This window comes from Lactuca sativa, chromosome 6, assembly GCF_002870075.4.
Source record: "Lactuca sativa cultivar Salinas chromosome 6, Lsat_Salinas_v11, whole genome shotgun sequence".
Classification (NCBI taxonomy): domain Eukaryota; kingdom Viridiplantae; phylum Streptophyta; class Magnoliopsida; order Asterales; family Asteraceae; genus Lactuca; species Lactuca sativa.
Window position 1 is genome coordinate 133,512,116 of NC_056628.2, and position 10,100 is coordinate 133,522,215.

The 10,100-nt window shown below is 37.4% G+C and overlaps 1 long non-coding RNA gene across 1 annotated transcript; it reads left to right on the forward strand.

Moving 5' to 3' along the window:
* The first annotated feature begins 4,690 nt into the window (after positions 1–4,690).
* Positions 4,691–7,166, forward strand: LOC128126635 (uncharacterized). The gene is made up of 2 exons (XR_008224603.1): positions 4,691–5,207; positions 7,001–7,166. It is a non-coding gene; the product is annotated as an uncharacterized LOC128126635 (long non-coding RNA).
* Positions 7,167–10,100: the final 2,934 nt, after the last annotated feature.

Consider the following 10,100-nt stretch of genomic DNA (forward strand, 5'->3'; position numbering starts at 1 on the left):
TATGAACTGTTATGATACTGAATATGACGTCCTCCGCCCCCGAACGTTTCCGCCGTTCTGGTTTGGGGGTGTGACAGATTGGTATCAGAGCATTGTTTATAGTGAATTGAGTATATCAACCCATAAAAGATATACTAACTATAAATACAATGGGATTAAAAATACTCTGATTTAGAGTTTATACTTTAAATAATAAAATATTTAAGTAAGTATACGTGCTGCATTCATACTAAAATCAGTGTCACTAGGACAGTACAAAAGAATTACGATTGTTGGGCAACACAAGTGGGCTTAGAGACATATGGTCAAAACTGGGAAGATATAGCCTGATCGCCTATATTATCCGAGGGTTGACTAGCATGTGCCTAAGTTTAAATGTGTAGTCGCAACAATGCTAAAATCTTACCAACCCTACCACAATGAGAACAATAGAACATAACATAAAAATTAAAATACTATAGGAGTATTTGGTGTTACTATAAGTACTTTATACTTGAGAATTAAAACGGGATCCTCATTACTAAGTTGATAGTTGCTAAGTGGATACACTAAGGCTACATGTAATTAGGATGTTATAGACTTAGAATCAGCGATAATTTTGCCTTACCCCTATTCTGTGTGAATTTGGAAATAAGGTCACTTATTCGAAGGTCTATCCTGTTTAGATTACACATAGCTGGTATGCACTTCACAAATAGTGATGTAACTAATGAGGGTTTTCTAAATAATTATCTAGATAGTTCGTCTAATAATTATCCACTTACCCTAAATTCTCGCATAGAAATCATAGTTGGGCTCCATCCCCTTGACAACCAGTATCTTCCGAATGAAGTCATAGCTGGTTGGTTTGGAGAAGAACCAGAGAATGATCATCCTATCCCTTTGGATGATCATCATGATGAAAACCTTTCAGCCGATGCTAATTCCGAACTAGAGGTTGAGAACCTACCTCGAGCAACTCCCATTCCAATTCCTAACCCTCGTCCAGCTCTTCATGGCCCGACGCCTGATTCGGTGGAATGCTTGGAAACATGAAGCCAAGAACAAGATCAGCCCATGCCATTATTTGGCGACCGAAACTTTTACGACCTGAGCAATGGGGGCTCAGCAGGTAGAATCTTGCCACTCATGGTCCGCAGAGTGGCCCAAAATGAGATTCAAGGCAGGACAGCCCAACATCAGATTGCCGAAGTTGTCACCGATGCAAGAATGAATACCCTCCACACCACTCATCTAGAAGATGCTCACAAGAGATCAGAAAGAAACCATGAGAACCTGCTGCAAACACTAGCTGAAAACCCGAGCCAAAGTCATAGAGCTCCAAGTACGCCAGAGGGTGTAATAGAGACACCTACTTGACATGGAACGTCAATTGGTTGAACTAAGAATTCACCAGAGGAATTACCGTCACCAGTAGTAGACGCTTTACTTTATATCCCTTACAAAAAGAGGAATCGTATTCTTCTGTCTATGCCTGATGTGGCACTTTCTATGAAATTATCTTGTATCGTAAGTACTTTAGTTAGGTCTTTATACTGTCAGGAACTATCTCCTGTGTATATGATGTAAGACCTTTACAAGGCCATTTTCCTGAACCTTTACGCCGTAAATATCCAAGATATTGACCGCCGGCTAACTTTTGTGTCATTTCCATCATTCAAGTACTCTTATCATACTCTCATTGGAGTCTATCTGAAACCTGCTTTAGTTAAGTCATTGGACCATAGCAAGTTAGATACGGAGACATTTCTAAGTCTCTTTCAGTGGTTGGATTTTATTATTCACCAATCCACGATACCTCAACTTGTACAACAAACAGTGACATTCCATACCACCACCATCCCTACTACCTCAGTGCCAACAAGACCATATGTTGGAAACCTGCCAAAATGCACCAAGTGTAGCTTTCATCACAAAGGAAAGTGCAGGGAAATGCATTGCAAGAACTATAATGAAAAAGGGGCATACCACAAAGTTCTGTAGGGTGCCGGCTCAACAGACCAACCAGAACACAAAAGCTGGGATGAGTCGGACTTGCTACAGATGTGGAGAAGTAGGGCATTTCATAAAGGAGTTCCCGGAGACTAAAAACAAAGATGTCAAGAGCATCGGAAGTGTTTTAGCAACAGAGTGTGGGAAAGCAGTAATAGACCCCGTTGAGATTCCGGTACGTTCATTCCGGATATCACATATGCATGGATACTATATAATAGCAACGCGGAGAGGAGTATTGTGAGTCGTAGATTTAATCAATTTCTCAACCAAAAACCTCAAAAACTTAAACGAAATATTTACAGTAGAATTGGAATAATCAAAAGCACTAGAGACGTGTACATAGGGTGCACTCTAACACTAAATCAACCAATTCATTCAAATCATACTAAAACCGGTCACAATAAAAATTTACGACATTTTCATTTTAACAACGTATTAGTTAGTTTCCTCACCATACCGATATCATATATTACGAAAAGTCCATTCGCCTAAACCCATCGAGTAATAGAACCCTCGTTGTCTATAACGACAAACCGGACACAATCCCCCGACTCACCTTTTGCAACAAGACTCAGAAGTACCTACACAGGAGGCACCACGCCGTCCTAGCCTGTGCTGTGGATAAGAAACAAGAAGAGAAAGACATCATGGATGTTGAAAAAGCCCGTAACCTTCTCGATATATTCCGAGAAGATCTCCTGGGAATACCATCCATACGGTAACCCGAGTTCAAAAATCAACCTAAGTGTAGTAGTTGCGGAAAAGGGTTGTGGTAAATGCCATCTCACCCAAGTTAATCACCCCACTCAAGTAGAGACTATGGACCCATACTAGTGAATCTATGATTACTAAGTGTATATATTGGAGCCCTATATAATTAAGATTCTACGGACTTAGGGTTGGTAATTCCGCTTTAAATCCTTTTCCTTGTTTGGATGTGGGCTTAGAATAGAATCATCGATTCGACTGTCTTTTCAATCTTAATTATATACGACTTATAAACACAAAGAGATGATAGATGAATCAGTTATGAGTCATACCATGAACTCCATGACAAGTTACCCAAGACAGTGGATGGACATGCTACCACTTGAGCGATCGTAGACAAATCAACCAAACCCACACACTTTCTACCGACCAAGGATACAAAGAAAAATAGAAAAGCTAACAGGAGCATATACAAAGAAAATTGCGAGACTGCATAGTATACCACTGTCTATCATTTTGGATAAGGGACAGGCGATTCGCCTCGTGTTTTTAATAGTCGTTAAAGAAGTCCTTTTTATCACCCTCAAACTGAAAGACAAAGAGGAAGAACCATTCATCGAATCCTTATACAACATCAACTATTACATTAACATCAATGTCACGTCATTCGAAGCTCTCTGCAGAAGCAAGTGTAGATCACCTCTTTGATGGGATGAGGTAGGTGACACACAAATAGCTAATAGGCAAGTTCCTAACAACACTTTCACCAGCCCCCAGATCATACGAGAAACTACAGAGAAGATTGTTCAAACCCGTGAATGATTGAAGGCATCCCAGGATCGGAAGAAGATCTTGTCTGATGAGACTCTTGTTATTCCACTGGATGAAATTGAAATCAACGGGAGTCTAAACTTCATCGAAGAACCGGTGGAAATCATGGATCAGGAGGTCAAAAGGACGAAACAAAGCCGCATACCCATAGTGAAGGCCCGTTGGAACGCCAAGCGAGGACCTGAATTCACTAGGGAACGCGCGAGTCAAATAAAAAAATAAAAAAATAAAAAATAAAAAAAAAGAAACACCCCCAATTTTTTTAGTGAAATCTCGTCTACAAGTTTAATTTCGGGGCGAAATTCTTTTAACGGGGGGAGAATGTAACAATTGGTAAAAATAGGAACGATCGTACGATGCTATCTTTTGATTATTAAGCAATATGAGTATTTTATTAAGAATGGTTGAAGGAATTTAACCTCTTTTATTTAAATAAGTTATTGTGAAATATAAAACAAGTAACTAATGATAATTCCGTTATGGTGTATGACTACGAACCATCACCAGTTTGTGAAATTAGCATATAACATCATTTAAACGCAACAAACTTAATTTTTGTATCAACATGTCTCTATTTGATAAGTAAGTTAGGTTCTATGTAAAACGTTTGCTTAATAGATGTGAAGGATCTAAATTTGACAAATATACGAACCAAAGTGACAAAACGTGTTTAACGATATGGTTAACCGGTTAAATGTCACGAAATTATACATTGCTCAATAAATTTTATATTTAAATAAATTAAAATATAAAATGAATTATTATAAGGTATAATTAAAATGTATTTAAGTGTTTTTGAATAAAAAGAATAAAACATAAACATTAAAGTTCAAATACACAAAAACTACATTGTTATTTTATACTAAGTATACATGTATGTATTTGTATATATGTATTATTATCTAGTGAATGACTAGTTATAAGTCATGAATTAAAATGATTTCATGTAAGTTTTATGATGTCTAAATCAATTAAGATAAGAGAATTGGTGGAGATAAGTGCCAACTTAACTAATAAGTGCTTAATCACTTAAGACATTTTACTAAGAATGTTTATTAATCCCTCTTCTAATTTTCGAGATTAAGACCTTCCCTCTCCTTAACTAGAACTCCTAACTAACTAAATAACTAGTAGTTAGTTAGTTAACTAACTCTATCTCTAAACAACCACCCAAGCAAGTGGCTAGACAAGATCACATCACTTAAACTCACATCCCATCACAAGCTAGTCTAGGTTTTGTCCCCTTATCCTCTTCCACCCTTTCCTCCTTCATAACCACGAAATTTCCTCTTCATTTTACCCTCATTTGACCAGCCAATACTCCAAGTAATTACTCTCAACCTTCATCTCATTTTCAAGCACAAGAACTTCCTTCCAAAGCCATCAAAACCATGAACTAAAGAGTTGCTGTCCCTTTTGTGTTTCAGCCACCATTTCACCCATCTACACCTTCCTTTTGCTTGATATTTTTACCACCAAATACCCCTGGAAGTTACTTGTTTTGATACTCAAAATTATTGATTCAAAACAGTGAGTAAACTACCCTTTTTCTTGCACTTTTGCTGTGAAATTTTCGTGACAGCAACATAGCCAAAAGAGTGGCTGTTTTGGAGCATCAAACCAACAACCAAAAGTTCATCTTCAACTTTCCATTCTTCAAGTATTCACATAAGGTGAGTTCATACCCCTACATTTACATGTTTTATTCAAGTTTTAAGGGGGGGAATACAAGTTAGAACACTAAACATAACTTAAATTTAAATGACAGCTTTCTACAGAAAAGTTGAGTCCTGTTCACGGACTGTTTTGACCATCTTAAACTTAATATCTTTCAAAACTGTACAATATGCAAATAGTTCAAGTTTATACCTTTCTAATGACTACTCGCACGCGTTCATACGATTTTTCTACAATTTATGGCGATTTTTATAAAACTGCCTGTCATTTCAGAAGTGATTTCGGACCAGTCTGTGAAGATGTTCATTTTCACACTAGTTTGAGACCACTAAAAATCATAATAAAAATTTGGAACAAAGTAGACTCATTTTATAAACTCTCAGAGGTGACGGATTCAGTTTTTGACTTACGAGGATTTTTCTATGAGTTTTCTAAAAACAGGGACAGTAAAGGGCAAAACTGTCAAAAGTGGTTTATACATTTATTAACACCTTCTAACATTTTTTAGCAATGTTTATACATTAAGGAAGTTAAAACACAATCATTTAAATATGTTTAATTACCTTTTGTAACAAAAGTGATAAGTACAAAAAGGTCTTTAGTATCAAACTTAAGGATTATTTCATGCAAAGTTTCTAATAAAAACGTAAGAATATGAACAACAATTACGAAACATGCCAAATCATCCTTTAAAACTTATACATATATATAACCATATACATATATATGTTTTGTTTACAAACTTGTCTTCTACACCAAAAATTTAACTTTACTCGTTTTTATCAAATGAATCACTTGTGATTTATTACTACTATGTGAAAACTCTTGTCATACTTCGCATGCACTAGATTTATACAAAGTATTTAGAAATTCCAAAGTATTCTTCGTTGCTAAACCGTTTTATACATTCTAAAAACTTATGATTTATGCTTTGTCAAACATTGTGAAAAAGGATAAACTTTGCATACAAAACTACTACTTTAATACAGACTTAGTTGAGAATCCATGAGACGTGTACATCTTCAAACACTGCCTTTTTGATAAAAGGTATCGCTACAAGTCCTGTCTATAACCAGAGTCTCCCGTTCGGAGAACGTGTCAAATGTGTATAGATCTATACGGGAAGTCATGATCCCGCGCCCTGACTGTTAGCTATAGTCCGTCTTTTGGGGTGACAGTTGTCATAACGCTACGACGCCTGAAGAACGTCGCTACAGGCATATTATGTTTAGTATGGTTATAAAACTCATCGGATATACAATTATTATGGTATTATGCTTTTGTGAAAGAGTAGCTATTAAAACTATTCTTCATCTAACAAATGCGATCTTCGTATAGCTTTATTATATAAAACTATGCCACACCTTTCGAGCACGTCGGTTGCTTGCGATTTTCGGTCTTAGAGACTGCCAGTTATGTCAGGAAAATAAGGGTTTTTCCTGTATACAAACCAAACAACTAATAGGAAAATAAGGGATTTTCTCGGTACAATTAGTTGCAACTTATAACATGAACATTCATATGCATTTCATACTTTTATAAGAAAATAAGGGTTTTTCTTGGAAAACACAACAAATCATACCTCAACCATTAGGGAAAATATGAGATTTTCTGGATCTAATACATTCATTTTCAACACAACAAATCATAACTCCTTACATTTGAAACAGTGCGTTTTCTGGAAAACATACACGAACTTTCGAATGGCGTACATTTTCTCAAAACACTACTTATGAACTCACCAACTTAATTGTTGACACTTTTTCTTTGAAATAACTTGTATTCTCAGGGAACCGCTAAGCAGATTTGGAAATCAACTTTTGGGGATTAACGTGCTGACGTTAATTACTTCTTTTGAAGGATGTTTTTGTATTTATCTTTTGAACAAGTAACGAATACGATTATGTAAACATTTTGGAAACTTTAATATATATGGTGGTGTGTACTTTCCTTTCTATGAACTGTTATGATACTGAATATGACGTCCTCCGCCCCCGAACGTTTCCGCCGTTCTGGTTTGGGGGTGTGACAGATTGGTATCAGAGCATTGTTTATAGTGAATTGAGTATATCAACCCATAAAAGATATACTAACTATAAATACAATGGGATTAAAAATACTCTGATTTAGAGTTTATACTTTAAATAATAAAATATTTAAGTAAGTATACGTGCTGCATTCATACTAAAATCAGTGTCACTAGGACAGTACAAAAGAATTACGATTGTTGGGCAACACAAGTGGGCTTAGAGACATATGGTCAAAACTGGGAAGATATAGCCTGATCGCCTATATTATCCGAGGGTTGACTAGCATGTGCCTAAGTTTAAATGTGTAGTCGCAACAATGCTAAAATCTTACCAACCCTACCACAATGAGAACAATAGAACATAACATAAAAATTAAAATACTATAGGAGTATTTGGTGTTACTATAAGTACTTTATACTTGAGAATTAAAACGGGATCCTCATTACTAAGTTGATAGTTGCTAAGTGGATACACTAAGGCTACATGTAATTAGGATGTTATAGACTTAGAATCAGCGATAATTTTGCCTTACCCCTATTCTGTGTGAATTTGGAAATAAGGTCACTTATTCGAAGGTCTATCCTGTTTAGATTACACATAGCTGGTATGCACTTCACAAATAGTGATGTAACTAATGAGGGTTTTCTAAATAATTATCTAGATAGTTCGTCTAATAATTATCCACTTACCCTAAATTCTCGCATAGAAATCATAGTTGGGCTCCATCCCCTTGACAACCAGTATCTTCCGAATGAAGTCATAGCTGGTTGGTTTGGAGAAGAACCAGAGAATGATCATCCTATCCCTTTGGATGATCATCATGATGAAAACCTTTCAGCCGATGCTAATTCCGAACTAGAGGTTGAGAACCTACCTCGAGCAACTCCCATTCCAATTCCTAACCCTCGTCCAGCTCTTCATGGCCCGACGCCTGATTCGGTGGAATGCTTGGAAACATGAAGCCAAGAACAAGATCAGCCCATGCCATTATTTGGCGACCGAAACTTTTACGACCTGAGCAATGGGGGCTCAGCAGGTAGAATCTTGCCACTCATGGTCCGCAGAGTGGCCCAAAATGAGATTCAAGGCAGGACAGCCCAACATCAGATTGCCGAAGTTGTCACCGATGCAAGAATGAATACCCTCCACACCACTCATCTAGAAGATGCTCACAAGAGATCAGAAAGAAACCATGAGAACCTGCTGCAAACACTAGCTGAAAACCCGAGCCAAAGTCATAGAGCTCCAAGTACGCCAGAGGGTGTAATAGAGACACCTACTTGACATGGAACGTCAATTGGTTGAACTAAGAATTCACCAGAGGAATTACCGTCACCAGTAGTAGACGCTTTACTTTATATCCCTTACAAAAAGAGGAATCGTATTCTTCTGTCTATGCCTGATGTGGCACTTTCTATGAAATTATCTTGTATCGTAAGTACTTTAGTTAGGTCTTTATACTGTCAGGAACTATCTCCTGTGTATATGATGTAAGACCTTTACAAGGCCATTTTCCTGAACCTTTACGCCGTAAATATCCAAGATATTGACCGCCGGCTAACTTTTGTGTCATTTCCATCATTCAAGTACTCTTATCATACTCTCATTGGAGTCTATCTGAAACCTGCTTTAGTTAAGTCATTGGACCATAGCAAGTTAGATACGGAGACATTTCTAAGTCTCTTTCAGTGGTTGGATTTTATTATTCACCAATCCACGATACCTCAACTTGTACAACAAACAGTGACATTCCATACCACCACCATCCCTACTACCTCAGTGCCAACAAGACCATATGTTGGAAACCTGCCAAAATGCACCAAGTGTAGCTTTCATCACAAAGGAAAGTGCAGGGAAATGCATTGCAAGAACTATAATGAAAAAGGGGCATACCACAAAGTTCTGTAGGGTGCCGGCTCAACAGACCAACCAGAACACAAAAGCTGGGATGAGTCGGACTTGCTACAGATGTGGAGAAGTAGGGCATTTCATAAAGGAGTTCCCGGAGACTAAAAACAAAGATGTCAAGAGCATCGGAAGTGTTTTAGCAACAGAGTGTGGGAAAGCAGTAATAGACCCCGTTGAGATTCCGGTACGTTCATTCCGGATATCACATATGCATGGATACTATATAATAGCAACGCGGAGAGGAGTATTGTGAGTCGTAGATTTAATCAATTTCTCAACCAAAAACCTCAAAAACTTAAACGAAATATTTACAGTAGAATTGGAATAATCAAAAGCACTAGAGACGTGTACATAGGGTGCACTCTAACACTAAATCAACCAATTCATTCAAATCATACTAAAACCGGTCACAATAAAAATTTACGACATTTTCATTTTAACAACGTATTAGTTAGTTTCCTCACCATACCGATATCATATATTACGAAAAGTCCATTCGCCTAAACCCATCGAGTAATAGAACCCTCGTTGTCTATAACGACAAACCGGACACAATCCCCCGACTCACCTTTTGCAACAAGACTCAGAAGTACCTACACAGGAGGCACCACGCCGTCCTAGCCTGTGCTGTGGATAAGAAACAAGAAGAGAAAGACATCATGGATGTTGAAAAAGCCCGTAACCTTCTCGATATATTCCGAGAAGATCTCCTGGGAATACCATCCATACGGTAACCCGAGTTCAAAAATCAACCTAAGTGTAGTAGTTGCGGAAAAGGGTTGTGGTAAATGCCATCTCACCCAAGTTAATCACCCCACTCAAGTAGAGACTATGGACCCATACTAGTGAATCTATGATTACTAAGTGTATATATTGGAGCCCTATATAATTAAGATTCTACGGACTTAGGGTTGGTAATTCCGCTTTAAATCCTTTTCCTTGTTTGGATGT